Genomic DNA, 19,984 nt, shown 5'->3' on the forward strand with positions numbered 1-19,984 from the left:
TCAAGGAAATGAGAAGATAAAGAGATATTTATTATCCCATTTTCTCCAAACAAAAATACAGACCATCATATAATACAAATACATTAGATATCCATTTTCGTGATCATGCCAATGTATAGCAAACATTAGATATTCATTTTCATCCTCACAAAAATTAACATTCTAGCTGAAAGCACTAAATATTAGGCATGTCATTTTATTAACCCCTACTCCCCAACAAAAAAAAATAATAATGAAAAGGATTAAAGACCATGAAAAGGTCAATTAGTGAGGAAAAAACATTTCCACGTAATTTCCCTACAGCAATGTGAGAAAAAAACCAATATACCGAGAAACAATATAAGATATACTAGAATGAAAATTTTAGATTAATTCATAAACATTCAAGATACTAGAATACTGATAAAACTGAAAAAATAGTGAAAGTAAATATTACGAAGAAAAATAGAGTGGAATTTTGTAAGGGTTGAAAACAAATAGACATAACCATTTATGCTATCAAAGACAAAAATGAATTACATACAAGGTTATAAAGATTTTAGTTGCATGAACAGAAACAATACAGCATAGATATGAATGAGAATACCCTTTATTGTATTGAGATTATGGGTGTAATGGTTCGGTTTGGTTTTCGGTCAAAAAAATGTAAAACCAACCAAATCTACATTGATTTGGTTTGGTTTTCGGTGTTTTTTAAAAGTGAAATCAAACCAAACTAAACTAAACCTGGTTGATCGGTGTGCCTGAAATGCAATTAAAAAGAAAAAGACATTTTTTCAATTAGATTTCGATTTCCTGCCCTATTTGTTGGTATCGGCTGCACTTTTTTTATGCAATTTTCAATCATACAAGATTTAATCTAATGATTCTAAACCACAATTACTGCAATCCAAAACCAAACTATGTTGTGAACTACACACACTTCTTATTTTTGTAATGGATTCTACATCATATTCATGGGATAGGCCACAGAGAAATAAATATAGATATACTAAGGTATTATTAGCCTGGAAAACCATCGAAACATAGTAATCAATAGCGCTATAGCGGCAAGAAACCGCTACGGAATCTATCTTCCTATGTTCTTTGTTCTCTTTTTTAGTTCCTCTGTTCTTTGGTCTTTTGGATTAATGTTTTGATTAAGACTTGTGAAATTTTGTTGGAGACTTGAAAGCTCTGGTAAACTTATTTATTTCCCTGACATTTGTTGGTATTTGGATTTGAATGTAATGTTTTGTGGATGTTGAGTGTTTTGATGTATTAGTTTCATGAGATTTGTGTTATATTTAATTTTATATTAAATATATGTTTGTTTATACTTTATAGTATTATTCATGTAATTTGTCCAAAAAATGATCAAATAGTGGTCTTCCTGCTATACGTCATCCCACTTTTAGGGTCTGCCACTACACACTGTCCGGGATTGACTACTATGCATCAGAAACAAACCTAACTTGTTGAACAAATAACGAATATGTAAGTTGACAGCAGTACATCATACTAAACACTTTACAAGAATGCTCTTTGTAATCTTATTATGGCCATATCATTCCAAAACAACTCCAGAAAATCACATCAAGTAATGGCAGTGTCATTTACAAAGAATCCAAGATTGAAGCAAGAATTCACAAAGTAAGAATCCATGCATAATGCTGACTCATGCTGTTTGGACGATGATGTTAGAAAAATGTTGGGTCTAAGTTATATTAAAGTGGGCTTAGTAAGTTTAGTAAACCTATCAGTTTGGTTTATCAGTTTATTGGACTTCAAAATTAAAAACCAAGAACAAAACTAATCCAACTCGGTTTCCTTCAATTCGGTTTGAATTTTGACCCAAAGAAGAAAAGATCGGATAATGTTTGGTTTGGTTTTAGCATTCATTGGTTTTGTCCGAACCACTTACACCCCTAATTGAGATACTATCAAATAGCTTCCAAAGCTCACCCCTAACTGAAAGAAAGAAAAACCTAAAACAAAACATAAAGAGAAGAGAGATGGAGCAAAACTAAACTTCAACAGAGGAAGAACCTTGGATGGTTTGGAGAAGTTTTGTTGTGAGATGAATTCTTCTTTTAGTTGATGTTTATTTAATTGTAGAGTTCCCGGAATATTTTACGGTTGTAAGACAAATGTTATCGGTGGACATACTGGACATTAGTTTCCCAAGGACATAAAATGCATGAACCCCTATTTTAATACTCCAAAGATATAGACTTCATCAGTTCATTAACGTGTGAAAAAATTCTATCATCAATTAGTTTTTCTTCTTCAACAATGCAGTGTGTCACAACTTAATCCATCAATTAGTTTTTAATCAAATTAGTCTCTAAATTAGGACTCCGTCTGTCTCAATCCAACAAAGATTAAACAATTTAAATGTCATACATACAACTGGAGGACTAATATTATGGTGGATGGCAACAAACCAAAAATCATGGCATTGCAGCATATGGTAGAACCATGGCATATATATATAGCAAGCAAAAAAAACGGCAGAAAATCATAAACATATGTGAAGTGCAATTAATAATCATAAACTACTAATCATTCATCTCAAGTTGAAATGGAAGTGTGATTTGATGTTCCTTTCGCAGGAAGGTATTGAATCCCAAAATTAAATATGTATGCCCTGCTGTCACGACACCTCTTATATCAATTCTTTGATCCTTGAAACTCATCAGAACGTTTAAGAATTGATCATACTTCATAATGTTATGTTGAAATGCAACTTTGACTTCCGCAAGATATGCCAGTCGATCATCATGGTTTGTGGAGAGCTTCATCTTTATTCATAAAATGAATGATGTAGAATAGCTTTAAGACATACAACAAAAAAAACCATCAATCTGCATTGTCATACAACTAATTTTAAAATATCTTTGTGATTTGGCCATGTCAGTGTAAAACTAGTCGGTGCATCTTCTATTTTCACTTTTTCTTATTTTATTATCAAATAAATTTGATTCTTTAAAATAAAATAAAAAAACAGTTTTGATTTTCAATAAATTTAAATATCTTTGTTATCAAATAAATTTGATTGTTAAAAAAAAGGTTGATTTTCAATAAATTTAAATATCATTATCCAATCAAATCATGTCATACAGATATTTATGGAGATATTTCAAGAACTAATCTATAAAGTTTTACAACGGCAGGTTCATAGAAATTAATCTCTAATAAAAATGAAATGGGATAACAAATCTTATCTCAAAATCAAGTGCACTAGAAGAAACCTCTTAAATAAGGGTGTGAATAGGCTAGACTAGGCTTTGAAAGGCCTGAGCCTAGCCTATGATAAATTTGTAGGTCTAGCCTATGGCCTTTCTTAAGGCTTCTTTTTTTGCCAAGGCCTGACCTTTTTGAAGGCTGGCCAAAAAACCTATTTACAAAGGCATGTTTCACATTGAGGCCTTTAGATAGTCCATTTTACCCGTTTCAAATGAATTTTGCTCTTTTCACAAAATTTTGCTATTTAACACCTCAAAAATACAAAAATGCCTCCAACGGCAGTTAGGGACTTAGGGTGGCAAAATGGACGGATTGGATGGATATAGATTTAGATCCTAATAGATAGATCAAAACAATCCATTAGTTCATTAAAATCCACTAAAAAAAATTCTAAAAAATTCATCCAATCCAATCCAATAAGTATAAAATTCATCCGATCTATCAATTATTAGATTATTAATGGATGGATGGATGTTCATCCGATCCATATATTAAAGTGTATTATTTATTAAAGTGAATTTTTTTAATGAATTCAATCCAAATTGATTTTATGTAATAAGGTCAAATACTGATATATTTTTTCTAGCCCAATGATTTTTTGTAGAAGCCCAACTAATTTAAAAATTCAAAAATAATTAATATTTTTTGACAAATAATTCAGAAATAATTGATATTATTAATTCAATAATTAATATTATTGAATTAATATTATTAATTCAATAATTCAGACTTTGGGTGTTTCATCGCTTTTAGCACACCCTTTGCGAGGTGAAGCTTTCTCCTTTTGAGCAATATATTTCATTTTGATTTGTTCAAAAAAAAAAAAAAATGTGATGGTAATGCCAACCGGTGGTCAACGGCTCGCCGACAGCGTTGACCACAGTGGAGCTCCGACGATCATGCAACGGTGGTCCGGTTAGTTTTTTGGCGACCCACGATGATCGACGACAGAGCTCCGTGGACCCACAATGGTCGTAGGTGGAGCTTCAGCGTTGAATACCCCATATAATAAAATAATATAAATATTTTAATAGGCTATAGGAGTCTTAAAGCCTATTTCGACAATATTAAGGTTATTTTAAAAGTAAAAGTCTTTAACCACAAATCACAATGAATTTAAAGCTACTAAAATGGTTAACATAGAAGAAGAAAAAAATACCTAATTAATTTCTTTACATTGTTTTGATAAAAAGGTTCATGAGAAACTAGAAGAATCAATAAAAGTTTGAGGTCCGTATATAGGGACACTTAGGCTTTGTTTGTGAGTTTGGAAGGGAGGGTTTTGGAAAAAAAAATGAAGGAAGAAATAGAGGATATTAGGAGGGGAGTGTTTTGCAGGGTTAATTTTTCTTCATAATACAAAACCCTCTTCAATTGGGAAACTAAAAAGTTGATTTGGAGAAGGGTTTTTGGTGATTTTGGAGCGTTTATATGAATTTTTCAAATTTAATCTATGTTGTTATGATATTTTTAATATTAAAAATATATGAATCATAAGTCTTAGTTTATTATTCTCTAAAAATAATACTCTTTTAGACAAATAAGAAAGATTTCTCTATTTTCCTTCAAATTTTACCATGTGAATACCATGTAGACCTGAGTGGGGTTTTCACCATTTGTGGTAAAGGGTTGGTGTTTCTACGGTAGGACAGACAGCCCTAAAAGCTACAAAGCGGCGCAACTTGTTGTATGCTTGACTTCCATTCATGCGTAATTAATCCTTGATATATATAATTAGAATCAAATTTATTATTCAGATGTAAACCTTCTAAACAATGAATCAATAAGAAAATCAACACAGTTTGGAAATAATACCAAAAACAAAGCCCTAAAATTTTCAGAAGTAAAAGAAGCCCTAATTTTGATTCGATTGGATAAAAAAAAATGTATCAATGAATCGAAAAATAGAGAGAGAACTTGACGTTATTGAATCGGTGGTTAGCTTAAGCACCGTATAATACGATACCGTTAGCAAAGGATGACTGCTTGAATTGTTTTGAGAATGTGAAAGTAGATTTTGCAAGGAGAAAGAGAAATGATAAGTGAACACAAAAATGTTGACATAAATACGACATCAGGGATTATTTTGTAATTTCAGTCATTTTTTAATTGCATAATTGTGATTTTATATGAAATTGAGGGATAATTTTATTAGTTTCTTTCGTTCTTTCTCTTCTCTCGTTGAACATCCACCATCATCAACCACGCTCCGTCACAGGCACCAGCAGTCCTCCGTCGTAATAACCACCTCCGTCCTTACCACAAACCGCCTGCGTCCTTGCCACCGACCACCGTCCAGATTCGTCTTCTCCGACTACAACTACCGTTCTCTCTTCTACGACCACCGAAACACACAGATTCATCTTCTACCGCCTACAACCATGAAACTCACAGATCCGCCCTTTAAATAACATATATGAGTGGTCGCACGAGAACACGGTGAGAGAGAGATCGTGGATTAGTGGCCGCGCGAGAACACAGTGAGAGATCGAGGTGAATGGCCGCCGGTGAGGACCAGGTCGGAGAAATACGACGACGGTGACGACAACATTGTCTTCGCTTCATCCTCTTCGTTTACCTGCAAGTGACGACGTCGATGGGGACGAGATCGGAAAAAGGCAACGCCGGTGGTCGCAAGATAGATTGTGGACGACGTGGGTGGTTGAGAGGATGACTGAGAGAGATGGAATGAAGGAGAAACGTAAAGGAAATTAAAAAAAATATTAAAATGAAGGTATAAAGTAACAGTGAGTACGATGTCTATTTTGTGTTTGTTATTTGTGTGTTCATTTATCATCACTGAAGGAGAAATTACAATTGGGCTTGCTCTGTTGGGTCCCGAAAACGTATGGCTTGAAAAAGATTTTATTTTTTATTTTTTATCTTGATTCTTTTTTTTATGGTGGCCGAGGTTTGAACGTCGGACCTTGCATATCTGTACCAACTGAGTTAAGTTCACGAGGACTATCTTGATTCTAATTGTGTGAATAGTTTTTGTGTTTCTTTTAGTTCCTTTAAAAAAGTTCTTCGGATTTTAGTACGTATGAAATTTTAAATAATTATATTTGATCTCTATTTTTAAATCAATTTTTATATTTTTTAATTAAATTGTGTAAAAATGTGTAGAATATTGTATAAATCTTTCTCAAAAAGAATTATAATTTTTCAACAAAACATAAATTAACCTTTACTCCCTCGAAAAATTAATATATTTATAGAGACCAAAAACATATTTAACCTTTACTCACTCTGTCTTTAAATATAAGCAAAATTGACTTTATAGATTCATTCATTTAATGATGTATGTGACCCACATACATCATTAAATGAATGAACCTATAAAGTCAATTTTGCTTATATTTAAAGACGTATGAAGTATCTTATGTTAGTACTAACTTTTACAGGAGCACATTGTGCCCGTCTATCTATTATATTTATTACGCTAATACGTATAAATTATGAACAATTGTTTTTATGAAATTTTTCATTAAAATGATTTTGATTAAAAGTAAGGTATAGATAATAGCTATTTTGTGCTTTCATATTGTTACAAATGATACTTATCTTTTTTAGTTATGATGCCTTAAGATTAAGGATTTATGGGTTGATGGAAAAAGCATCATTGCTGAGCTAAATCTTCTCCTATCTCCTGAAATTGTTACCTCAGTACAGGAGTTAAAACCAACCATAATTACCACAGCAAAAAGTGTGTATCACTGGCTCTTATCTTGGAGGGATGATATTGTCTCATTAGAGAAATGGAATTGGATTTTGAAGTTACCACTTTCAGCTAGTGTGCAATTTTTTATTTGGCAGATTTGTCACAATTCTATTCCGTCTAAACATATCCTGCACCATCGAGGGGTGAAAGTTTCTGCTACATATCCATGTTGTACGAGGAAGATGAATCTATTCCTCATTGCCTCATCCTTTGTCTGCGAGCTGTTGTAATGTGGTCTGGATGTGGATTACCCTACGTGTCTTCATTGTGCGCTAATAATCCTTCGAGTATTATGGGAGATATCATACAATTGATATTAAGTAAGATAGGGAGTATCACCCCTATCATAATGTGGAACCTATGGTGCATTCGCAACAAGTTGGTGTTTGATGGTATTCAACTGCTAGTCTCAACTACAATTTCTGCAGTTTATACGCAATTGCAAGTTTCACAGAGGGCATTCGACAATACTATTTCAACCGCATTAGTTAGGCCCACTCATGAAGTATGTTGGCAACATGGTGATAATGATACAATGGTTCTTAATGTGGATGGCAGCGCTTTAACTAACCCAGGTAAAGCAGGATATGGTGGATATATTAGTTAGGAATTTTGAGGAAAATTTTCAATTTGCCTTCTATGGTAGTTTGGGGTTGTCCAATATTCTGCATGCAGAAATTCAAGCCCTTATGATTGGGATTAAGCTTTGTTGGGAAGCTGGTTATAAAAAACTAGTTTGTTTTTCTGATTTTCTTCATGTAGTGCAATTACTGTCAAAGAAAGTATCAAGGCTTCATCACCATGCAAACCTCTTGGAGCTTATTCAGATGTATTTAGTTAAGGAGTGGGATATTTCCATTCATCATATTTTTAGAGGGGAAAATCTTGCGCGGATATATTTGCAAAACTAGATGCTAAGCATTCAAAGTCTCTTGTGATGATGTGTCAACCATTATCATGTCTATCCTTAGCCTTACTAGCCGATGCTACATGAGTGTCCTTTATTAGGACGTAGTTGTTTTACTTTGCTTTTTTTTTTTTTCTTCTGTTTTTTTTCTTTTTTCTTCTTTTCTTTTCTTCTCTCATGTAACCAAAAAAAGAGTCTCGTGTGCTGACATTTTTTTGGTTTTAAAACATTATTTATTTCAAAATGCCTCCTTAGGGTTTTCCAATCAAAATGTCAATAGAGTGGCTAGAAAATACAAAAGGAGGTAAATTTGAGGGACTTAGATTGACCAATTGAAATTTGTTGGTCAAAATTGAACAATTGTGAAAATTTAGGATGAAAATCAAACAATTGAACTATGGTGGCCAAAATGAAACAATTGTAAAACTTAAAAGATCAAAACTTCATTTTAAAAATGTATATACTCAACCCAATTGGGTTTATTTGATGGTGTTAATTTGAGATATTGGAGTGTGCTCCTTTTAAAATTTCAAGTTTGATTATTCTCACTGTCGATTTTGACGGGCTAATTTGCATTTACTTTTAATTCATATAATATGTTGCAATAAATAATCAAGTGATTGAGCTTAGATTGCTAATGTTTCATTTCCCTAAAAAAACAAAATGCTAACTATTGTTTTAAGGAAGCCAAAAGTAGCATGTTTGCATTGGTTTCAACAACATTTTGACTTTTAAAAAGTTAAATTTATCAGTTTTCACTATTTTTCAATGCTATATTTATATTTTTATCCCCTTATCCAATATCTCAAAGACAATGGTTAACATTCTCCTTATTTTTATTATTTTATTGTTTTACACATATCAAAATCTTCCAACATCTTAATGTCCTTACTTAAATCATAAATTTATATTACCAAGCTCTACAACTAATATTTTTATGAAGCTTGGTTAAGATGTTCAAAGTAAAATATTTATCTTAAAAATTATGTATTCGACAATGTATCGAGTGAAAATTTAGAAAACTACTTTTTCTATAAAAACTTGTCAATTTTTTTTTTTTATGGGCACTTGTTAGTCTACTCAAAAAACACAACATGTGGTGGTCCCAAGTGAATGAGAGAGGATTTGAAGTAACGATGAAAATAAGGTAAAAGGTGCATGCGCACGAATGGGCTAGGATGTATAGACGTGCATAGATACAGACCAAAAGGAACGGACACAAGACAATAAAAGTGGGTTGGATTGGCATTGGGAAGAAGATGGGTAAGTGTGTTTGTTTTCCTTGTTTGTGTGACAGGTTGCCTTACATTGTAGGACCATTGATCATACTAGTCCTCTCGTGTGGATTAGGACAGGGACCCATAAAGTCCCATCAATGAGACACCACACGTGTTTCATCTGTGCTTGATGTTCATTGTCTTCAAATACTATCTTCTTGTCGGATATAAATACTCCAATATCAATTACTCCTCCGATCTCAAATATAAACAATTTTTTACTTTTTAGATTTATTTAATGAATGATGTATGTGGTTTATATTGTAGATTACATATATCATTTATTGAATAAACTTAAAAAATGAAAAATTGCTTACATTTGAGATCGAGGAGAGTATGTGATTTGTATTATCAAAATTCAAACAAAATAGGAATTATTCTTTTGATTTGGTTGAATATGTTTCATGGAAAATAATTTTTGGACAATCAAAATCCAAGTTACGATTAGTGAGAAAGAAATAAATAAAGTGGTATGATATATGCGATAGATCAGTGAAGTGATAAGAAGAAAGATAAAAATAAAATATGAGAAGTTGAATGTTGCATGAAAATTAAAAGTATTCAAAGAGTATTTAAATATAAGTGGACATGTTTAATCTTTTTTTTTTTTTTTATATCAAGAAGAAATGATAAAACAAGTCCGCATGAGTTTAGCTCATCTGATAAGGGATAATGCATAATTTGTGCAAGGGTTGTGGTTCGAACCCCGGACACACCACTTATTCATATTAAAAATGTGAATTTCTCTAGTCACTAGGTTACTTGATAAAAAAAAATTGATAAAACAAAATCAAACTACAATCTCATACGAGCAATTCCAAGAGCATCATCCAGAAGAAAATGATGCAGTTGAGCAGGTTAAAAAATTCAAGACTTTAGAGCATCCGAAAAAGAAGCACCTTGTGTAGTAATTCAATCCGCACACTCGTTGCCTTGATGGAGGGTATGATGAAAATAAAAAATCTAATCTCGATGTTGCAGTTGGAGAATCAAACTAATCAGAGAAGCATGAGGATGATGAGGTTGGACATCCGACATGATTAAATCAAAAGAGTCATCCTAAAATCTGATTCAAAAATAATGTTCATGTGACCCGCATCATACGCAATACGAAGACCATAAAAAATGGCATACAATTCGGCCGTCAAACAAGAAGTAATAATTATTTAATCTATATCCACATAAAAGTATCACTTCAATTTTTGAAATCCCTAAAATTCTGTATGAGAACAAAGAAGGGCCCTTCTCTTATGAAAACCACCCCTTTGAACAAATAAGAACCACAATCTCTCTCGAAAACATCTGAGTTATCTTCATCTTTCTCTTGATTAGACACATGCGTTATAGAAGTCAAGTAGATGTTGGCATTATCAATTATGAGTACAATGTCAAACTTGAATCACAACAAAGAAACAAAGCCAAATAAATCACTTGGTTAATAAATACTTAGGTACCGTTTGGCCCGGCTATTTTTCAGCTTTTCTACATTTTTAAGGAGAAGTTAGGTCAAACACAATATCAATAAAGTACCTTCGAAAAAAAGTACTTTTTTTAGAATGCATAAAATTGAATGAAATGAACTTTAATCAAAAGTTGTTGAATGTTACTTCAAAAAATTACTCCTCTGAAATTTATTTCACAAGCATTTCTCTTCAACTCACGCAGGCAACTTTATATTTTATTTTGAATATTGTATTTTTATTTGTTTTTTTGAACCGGTACATATAATTTTTTTTAAAGGAGGATCAATTTAATTTTATTATCTATTTTTGAAGGAATTTTATTATCCTTTAATCACTTATAGATTTAATTTTAATATCGTTTAATTATCACAACCTCACAAATATTTTTATCCATGCTGTCATTGAATGACACCAAATATTTTTATTCTCTTTCTTCAACCTCACAAATATATACACACACATTAGCGTTTAGAGTAATATTTTATGTCTGTATGTCTGTTGTTTTTGCTACGCTAATGCGTATAATTTTTTCAGTGTTGCGTAATGCGTATGATTATTATTTTTATAAAATTTTGATTTTAATTAAAAGTACTATAATATAGATACCTAAAAAAATTATACTTATATATATTTTACACATTTATATTGTAACGAACAATGCATATATTTTTCTTATTAAAAAAACTAAACATATCTTTTTCAATGACACCAACAATGTAATAAATATAATATCATATAATATAAATTCTTATCTTTTTAAATGACACCAAAAATATGATATTCTTATAACAAATTTGTTATACAGTATAATTCGAAAAGAAAAAACAAAATATTCTCTAACTTAGCTCAATTGATATAGACAATGTATAAATATATGCAAGGTCGCGGGTTCGAACCTGGAACACCACAAAAAAAAAAAAAATTAAAGTTTTGTATGATATTTTGCCAAACAACTTTTAATTTAAAAATAACTTTAGAATTAAAAAATAATAAAGAAACCAAACAACTTTAACTTTTTCCTTAAAGAACTTTATTTTAACTTTGTTTTAAAGTAGCTTTTAGAACGAAAAAAAGTCTGGTCAAACGGTACCTTAAAGTTTTGTCAAAAAAAATAAAAAATACTTGAAGCATCATCCTTTAAACAAAAAAATTACGTGAATCATCATCATGTTGTACAGCAGCAGGGCCATAGATGCCATTAGGCAGTTTGGACAATGTTAATTTTTTTATTTTTTATTTTTACAAAAGAGCGCAGTATATGTTTGTTTTGACGTTTCACCACCACCACTGTGCGTTTAAGAGAAAGATATCTAAACGCATGTTCACAACACATCCACAGTAAATACTAACATAGGCATAGTTAAGTCACTGGTAGTAATTATTTTACCAAATATATGTTTTGAGGTTCAATCATTTCGATAGGTTTTTATTTTCTTTGTAACATTTTTTTTCATTGTTGCCATCTATGATTGTGGAGATAAAAATGCAAATAGAAAATATGTTGAATATCTATAACATCAATATTAAAATGAATTAAATATGTTTTTAATCTTTATAAAATTATAAGCTATGAAGTTCAGTTCTTAAAAAAGTTATAAGCTTTGTACCGGGCAACATATAATGAAGGAACTCATATATAAATGCCTCAAGATGTTTTAATAAAGATATGGTGTATAAGCCAGTTTTACTTTTAATCTGATGATGATCAAAGTTATAGGCTTCCCACTTGCCAACGGGGTGATATTAATTATAGTCGATTGTTTGACTAAATATGGCCAACTCATTTTATCAAAAATCTTTTTGTGAATGTGGTAACACCTACGTGCGAAAAGATATTGTGAATTTTTTTAAATTAAGCTGTAAAAAATATAAATAGCAAAGTTATTAATAATAAAAACATTATTAAATTTTGTTATATATATTAGCGAAAAGACCGACACTTACGTGCTCATCTTTCCGCTCTTTTTATTGCGCTAACATTTAAAAATTATGAACGGTGTTTTTTTTATAAAATTTTGATTTTTATTAAAACTAAAATTATAAATGTTTGTTCATTTCAAGTTGTAACAAAACAAACTAACCAAAATTATTTATTTCAATGACACTAACAACATAACAAAAAAATATAATCTCAATTCTTTTTTTTAATGACATCAACAACAATCTTTATTATAGAAAATGTTGTCTAAGGGTATAATTTATTATAGAAAAAGTTGTTTAAGGGTATAATTGAGATAATGAAAAAGTAAGTATAAATATATTCCTCTAGTTTTATACATTTTTTAAATGATAAAGGAAAAAAAACAGAACATATATCAATTCATATCATGTTTATTACAATTTTTTTAATATTTAAATTTATTCTTATCTATTTGTTACATTTATTATTTGTATTAAAAATTAAGGGCATCTTTAGAAAAAGAAAAAGTCAGCCCAAAAGAGCTGAAATGAGTTATTTTCTTTATATATAGTATAAATAACACATAACTCGAGAGACCATACCTATATGTAGAGTTATCAAATTGGGCCCGACCAAATTTTTTTTTGGCAAACCTTAGTATGGTATTTTCTATTGGCTTGGTTACAACATAATGTTTCATGAAAATATGACAGACCAATTATATCAAGGGTTAATAGGGTTTTACGCCCCTGTAATATAGATCACTTTTGGTTTTGCCCCCTGTAAAAAAAAGTTTTAGATTTCGTCCTTGTAAAATCAAGATTCTTTAGAAATAGATCTTGACCCATCTGACTCACTATATTCGTTGATGTGACGCTGACGTGGCACATGACTAGATATATAATTTAGTTTTTCATTTTTTGTAATTGTTCCAAGCGTGTAATTAATTGACACCTAATTATATAATTAAAAATTGAAATAAAAAACATAAAAAATCATAAAATAATATTGATTTAGGGATTTTCGTTAAACAGTTTTACAAACCGAGCACACATATTCATTTCTCTTCATGTTTCTTGTTTCTTCACAAATCCAAGCACAAGCTCCAAATCCAGAAGAAAAAAATTGTCTATCTCTCCAAGCTATCTTCGATAAAAAAAAAAAAAAAAAATTCATCCCCAAGTTATCTCTCCCTCAATCGTGTAACACATCTTAAGCCCCCTTCCACCCTTCACCATCTCAATCCATTAAATCTTACTGGGTTTTTTTTTTCTTTCTAGGTGAGTTTAGAAAGGGATTTTCTTCTTCTGGGTCTGTCTTGTGAAGTATTTAAAAAATATGATTTGAATTGTGAAAAGGGACTTAGAAGCATGTCGATGAACAGTAATCCCAAGAGGGGTTTGATCGTTGCCTATGCATACCGTGATCGTCCTCCTTCAATCACACGAGATGCTCACTCTGATTCGCAATTGACCCGGGTCTTGTCTGAATTCACGGATTTGCTTCATCTAAGGTCTGGATTCACACATTCGTCTTCATTGAATCTAGACGACAAAAGTTGTTGTTGCTAGCTGCTGTTTAGTTTAGTGTTCTAGATCCGCTGCTGGATTCGAGTTTGGGTTTGTTGGGTTCTGTTTGTTGATATTGTTGGATGGAAATTTAAGTGTGTGTAACGATTTCATCATGAATAAAGGACTTGAATTTGAGGAATTGAATTCGATGTTGATGTTGTTGTTGTTCTAGTCATTTTGAGGAATTGAATTTGAGAGTTTAATAGAGATTATGATGAATTTTTATTTTTGGTTGGTTGAATTTGATGATGAAGATGAAGAGATTGATGATGATGGTAAAGAGGTTGAAGATGAAGATATGAATTTATTTTGTTTTAGGCGTTTTCCTTTTTTTTTCATTTGATTTTAATATTTGATTGCTTTTTTAAAATAACTGCTAATTAATAAAAAACAAACATGAATTTTTTTTTTCAAAAAGCCACAAATGCCACATATATTAAAAAAATTAAAAACAAAATTATTTATACAGTCACTGTGCCACATCATAAAAAAATACTGATTAATCGTGCCACATCAGCTTACTTGCACAGTCACATAGGATCAGGGTCTATTTCTGAAGAATCTTGATCTTACGAGGACGGAATCTAAAACTTTTTTTTTACAGGGGCGAAACCAAAGTGACCTATATTACAGGGGGTAAAATCCTATTAACCCTTATATCAATTTGGCACCTTTAGCGGTTTTTCTAACAGCAAACACACAACTCTTAATCTTATTTAGCTATCTTGTGTGTGGGTGATTTGGCTTGAAAGGAATGCTCGGATCTTTCACCAAAATGAAGATTCGTTTAATCAATTGCTAAATAAAGTTAAGCTTCAATCTTACTGATAACTGAAAGCGAATCGTCATAGTTTTGTTTTCTCTTACCATTCGTGGTGGTCGAATCCTTTACCTTGATTGGGAATATTGTTGTAATAGGGTAGCTTTCTTTTTTGATCCTGTTTTGGTTCCCCGTTTTGTATTTACTTATAATTGACTCTTTCAGCTGGGATTTTGGCACTCCTTGTCCTGAAATCTCCAGACTTTCAGTAATATAATCCATTTTAACTTCTTAAAAAAAAAAAATATTGGCTCGCCCAATTTGATGATTGCTCTGTGTTCTTTCAATTGTTCAGTTTTTAAAAGACTAATACTTTTCCCACCCTCTCTGTTTCTCGCGTGCCCTGCAAAATAAAACCAAAAATACCCCTGGTCCGAATTATGTAATCCGAACCAGTTGTTAGAGATTTCTGGAATATAAAATTCGGACAAATTCGATATGAGATTTTTGGTGTTTTCTTTGATGTCAAAGGTCTCTGTTGACCGTTATATAAGTCCTAGGTCATAAGTACATACAATTAAAATGTGTTTGGCATTCAAAATCGTTTGAAAAAACGCATTAAAACTCCACTAACCGGTCAAACCTTTGGTGAAATGCACTGTCAAATTAAATGAGGGTGTCCGAATTATATAATCCAGACATGACAAAAATATTCTGGATTATATGAATGACATGACAAAAACTAAAAACTTTGTCCGTCACTATATCATATCACAACTTTTTATTCTAATCACAAATTATCTAAAATATCAAAATAATTTTTTATTCTGCAAACATCGTATTAAATAAAAAATTGTCTAATACCATAAAAGTTTGTCTTGTGTTGTTCTACCTTATAGTGTGATGTTTTGTCTTATGTTATTCTATCAAGTACTTACCTTAAGTCTATTATCTATACTTCCTTAAAGACAACCATCAATAATAGGAAAAACACGATTAGTATTTAGCTCACAAGATTGATTAAAGTAGAAGGGATACTCGATCTATCAATGAATAAAAAAAAGCTAAAAGAGGGTATTAAAAAGACTATTTGAATTGGTCAAAAAAAAAAAAAGACTATTTGAAAACTACTCATAATACAAATAGTGTCCCACATTCTTCCTAACTAGTAGCCACACCTCCAAGAAGTGCCTTTAATTAATATCATCAAACAAATCCTCAACGTTGGTTTCTCATGCGTGAGCTGGTTGATAGATTTGCTTCACTCTTTTTCTTGGATTAAAGATTTAAAGTCTTCAAAAAATAATATAAGTAGCCAAAGCCACCGTGGAAAAAGCATATATCACCGACTTGTGTGCTTTTTAGTTTATGCCCAACATATACAGCTAGTTTTTGATATCCTTAGAGGGTCCTCACTGTTTGTGTTCCAACAAGCTACATATTCATGCAAAGTTCAATCTTTTGGTTACATTAAAAAGCAGCACGTACGTACCTAAAGACCAGACCTGTCATGTTTATTTGATCGAACGTTTAAAATTATGTTCTTTGTAGTCGATTACAGGACTAATTTTTTTTCTTTAATTTCTCTAAAGTGATTATTTGATATTTTAATTATTTGAGTTAATTTGTTAGTAAATTCTTTAATACTCTTAAAATTGCTGAAGATTGCAAGGGCAATTCTAGATATTGCTTCAAAGTTCAATCCCAAATTTGCTACGGTGTAAATCACTATATACGCGTAAAGATTTGGTTAATATTTTTGTTTGTTTGTAATAGTGGAGTAGCCAACTAGGTAAGCATAGTCCTTGCGTAGTGAAATGGGTCCTCTAATTTTTATTTTTTTTATAAGCAAAACTATTGTTAAGAGAGTAAGGAAGCCAACTAGATGGTATGAATACAATCCATTCAATTTTTACACCGGCGATAATACCTTTAGCACATGCTATTACTAAGTTGATTAGGTTAGGTATACAAATATGCCAGGACTCAGGAGGAAATACACTAGACTAAGTTTGTTACATGATTATTTCTAAGATTGTCAGTATAAAATCAAGAATATGAATTGAGTAAACTACCAATACCCTATATCAAGCATATATATACATGTCTGTAAAGATGGGAATATATTAGGACAAGACATAGTATATTTCAGGTGACGAGGCTTTATTTCCTTCATTTTCCGAAGGTCTGTTGGTTGCCAAACACAATAAATTAGAAATTTTTAATTTGTGAGCCACGAAGTTTACGTCAAGCAATTCGTGCATGTCACTGACAAAGACATATACACCTGGTCAAAACCTAACAATTAATTCTGCAATACATGAAGGGAGGTCTAGAGTTTTCAGCAAAGCCCTCAACCATTTACTATAAACACTAACTTTTAACTTGTGTATGACCTACCAGTAATGCTATAACGACACTAATTTTAACACATTATTTCTTTTTTTTTTTTTTTACAAAAATTACAATATTCATTCATTCAAATTGATAGAGTACATCGATACAATACAAATCCAAATTCGCTAAAAACAAAAAGGATGAATTTGTGAACAAACTCACAACATCCATGTTAATATGACTACAAATATGATTATATTCATGTCTCCGAAATACTCATGTCTCCGGATCTGGAACGTTGACGACGACAAAGTCATTGTCATTGATTGGATCTGTACTTGCTCAAAGCTAATCTTTCAACCTAAACCAAATAAGCACCGCACTAAGACGGAAAATAAAAAACACGCCGCACAAAGACGGAAAATCAAAACAAACAGAGTCGTTCAGAGATGACGAAATCACAAAAACAAACGAAAGAAAACAGAAAATTTATGTGAAATCACATAGAAAGAAAAACAATTCAGAGGGGTGATTTTTGGGTCAAAATTGACCCTAAATCACCCCTCTAAAAAGAAGGAAAAAAAAGGGGTGACAATTAGGGTCTGAGGAGGAGAGAAGAGAGAGGGGGAGAAAGGTGGAGTTCGGTGTTTTAACACATTATTTCTAACACTTATTCTTTTATTTGATTAAATGGGTCCCATACAAAGTGAATGTACACCCTCCGGTCACTAATATAAGCAAAAAACTATATTCTAGGTTCATTCATTTAATGATGTATGTGGTCTATAATAAAGACCATGTGCATCATTAAATGAATGAATCTAAAATGTAAACTTTTGCTTATAATAGTGACCGGAGGGTGTATGTGTTAGAAAGTGAATGTTAAACGGATTGTTGCTAGCATTGTTCATGATGGTATAGGTCACTCTAAAAATAAATACCTTGAATGTGGTTCAATTGGTAAGGATTGGGTAGCACTTCAATGATTTGTGTTGGGTGACTTTGGTGATTTTAGTGTATTTAAGATGAAAGAAAGTGGTGATTGAATGATTAAAATAAATTATTTTAATGATAAAGAATTATTGGTTAGGAGATGTGACATGAGTTGCATCTCCTCACTCACAAAAACCACATGAGTTGCAGTCATGTGATAGGAGATGATCCAATCCTGTCCAATGTTACATTTATCTAAATCCCCATTCACATCGTAATCCTAATACTAAATGTGTCACATTTATGTTAGCATATAAGGAAGGAAAAAATATATACTAGTACTAGTATTTCATTATTCCATCCAGACATTCCCCTAATCCCTTCCCATTCCACGGTTTATAATTCGTTTTCTTAACCTTTCCCTCACAATCAATAATAAAATGTTCTCTCATAATGCCTTAATTATTGAAACAAAATCATAAAGCTTTAATTATTGAAACAAAAAATAGCCTAAATAATTGAAACAAATGTAACAATAATCAATTTGTCAAAACCGAGTCCAACTAGCTAGCTAGCTAGTGAACCTGAAAATCAGGTAAGAATGGATCGATCAATATCTAATTTTGAATCATTATTTGAGCATCACTATCTCATGATCTGCAACAATGCTAAGTGCCATCACACGTAGTCAACAATTCCTATATCCAAGGATAACTATACATATAGCCATGTAGTTGGATTTCATACCACAGATTCTAGCTAGCTATATATCCCAATGAGCAAACACACGTACACGTAGACACCGATAATAATTTATGAAAATGATACAATTCAATGTAATTATATGTGTTGATGTGGTATCAGACACAATATGTATAGATATCAAGACATGCCTAATCCGATGAGTATTTGTGTTTGATAGTCCCACTATCTACATTAATTAATCTCTGATGGTGACAATAATCCGACAACCCAGCAGCTAGCGATAGAGAAATAACTTCATTGATATTTATGCTACTATTGAATAGTGATGACTCATGAGTCATGAAAGAGCAAAATTATTTCTTTTCAGTTATTTGTGCAATGGTGTTTCGTTATAATGTGCAAGGTGGAATTAGATGTTACGTATAAAATATGTAAGCTTCAAAAGTAAATTGTGGCATAATGTAATACTACGTAATGGTTTGCCAAACTTTCTCAATAATCCAGCCAAAGAGTTGAGTAAGAGTGCATGATAAGCAAAACTTGTGAAAATAACACAGAACAACAAGGATTCTCTAGCAGGCCAAAATTAAGCCACGCAGAGCAGTGTTCTTATCAAAATGATCGTGAGCCTTCAACCTACAAAATAGGTTTACAACATAGAAAATCATAGATATATCGTATATATATTTATGTATTTAATAAGTTGCATTTGTGGGAGGTTAAAGTTTCTAAGACATATTACTGTCCAAAAAAATATATTCTAAGGTATATATTTGCTTGAGGGCCTTTATCCTTTCAATTAACTTTTGAGAGTGAAATTAAAGTCCATTTACTAAATTTGGATTTTGCTAGTATGTTATGAAAATTGAACCCAATCCCACATACAAGTTGTGGAAATTGGATCCAGGTTTACGCTAGGTGTATGAGCGAACATTAAAGTTGCATTTGTATTCTACATTGTTGAGATGCGTCTTTGGACAACCTCATCATTTGATATAGTTTTCAAAAGTGAAATTGAATAACATCTAATAATATCATGGTGTCCACAAAATCATATTGATTACTTCTAATTCAACAACTAGATTGATTAATCTAGGCTTAATACATGCTTTGGTCCCTTAACTTATTTTTGAATTTTATTTTGGTCCTTTAATTATAAAATGTCTCAATTTGGTCCTATAA

Source organism: Medicago truncatula, chromosome 1 (assembly GCF_003473485.1).
Source record: "Medicago truncatula cultivar Jemalong A17 chromosome 1, MtrunA17r5.0-ANR, whole genome shotgun sequence".
NCBI classification, from domain to species: Eukaryota; Viridiplantae; Streptophyta; class Magnoliopsida; order Fabales; family Fabaceae; genus Medicago; species Medicago truncatula.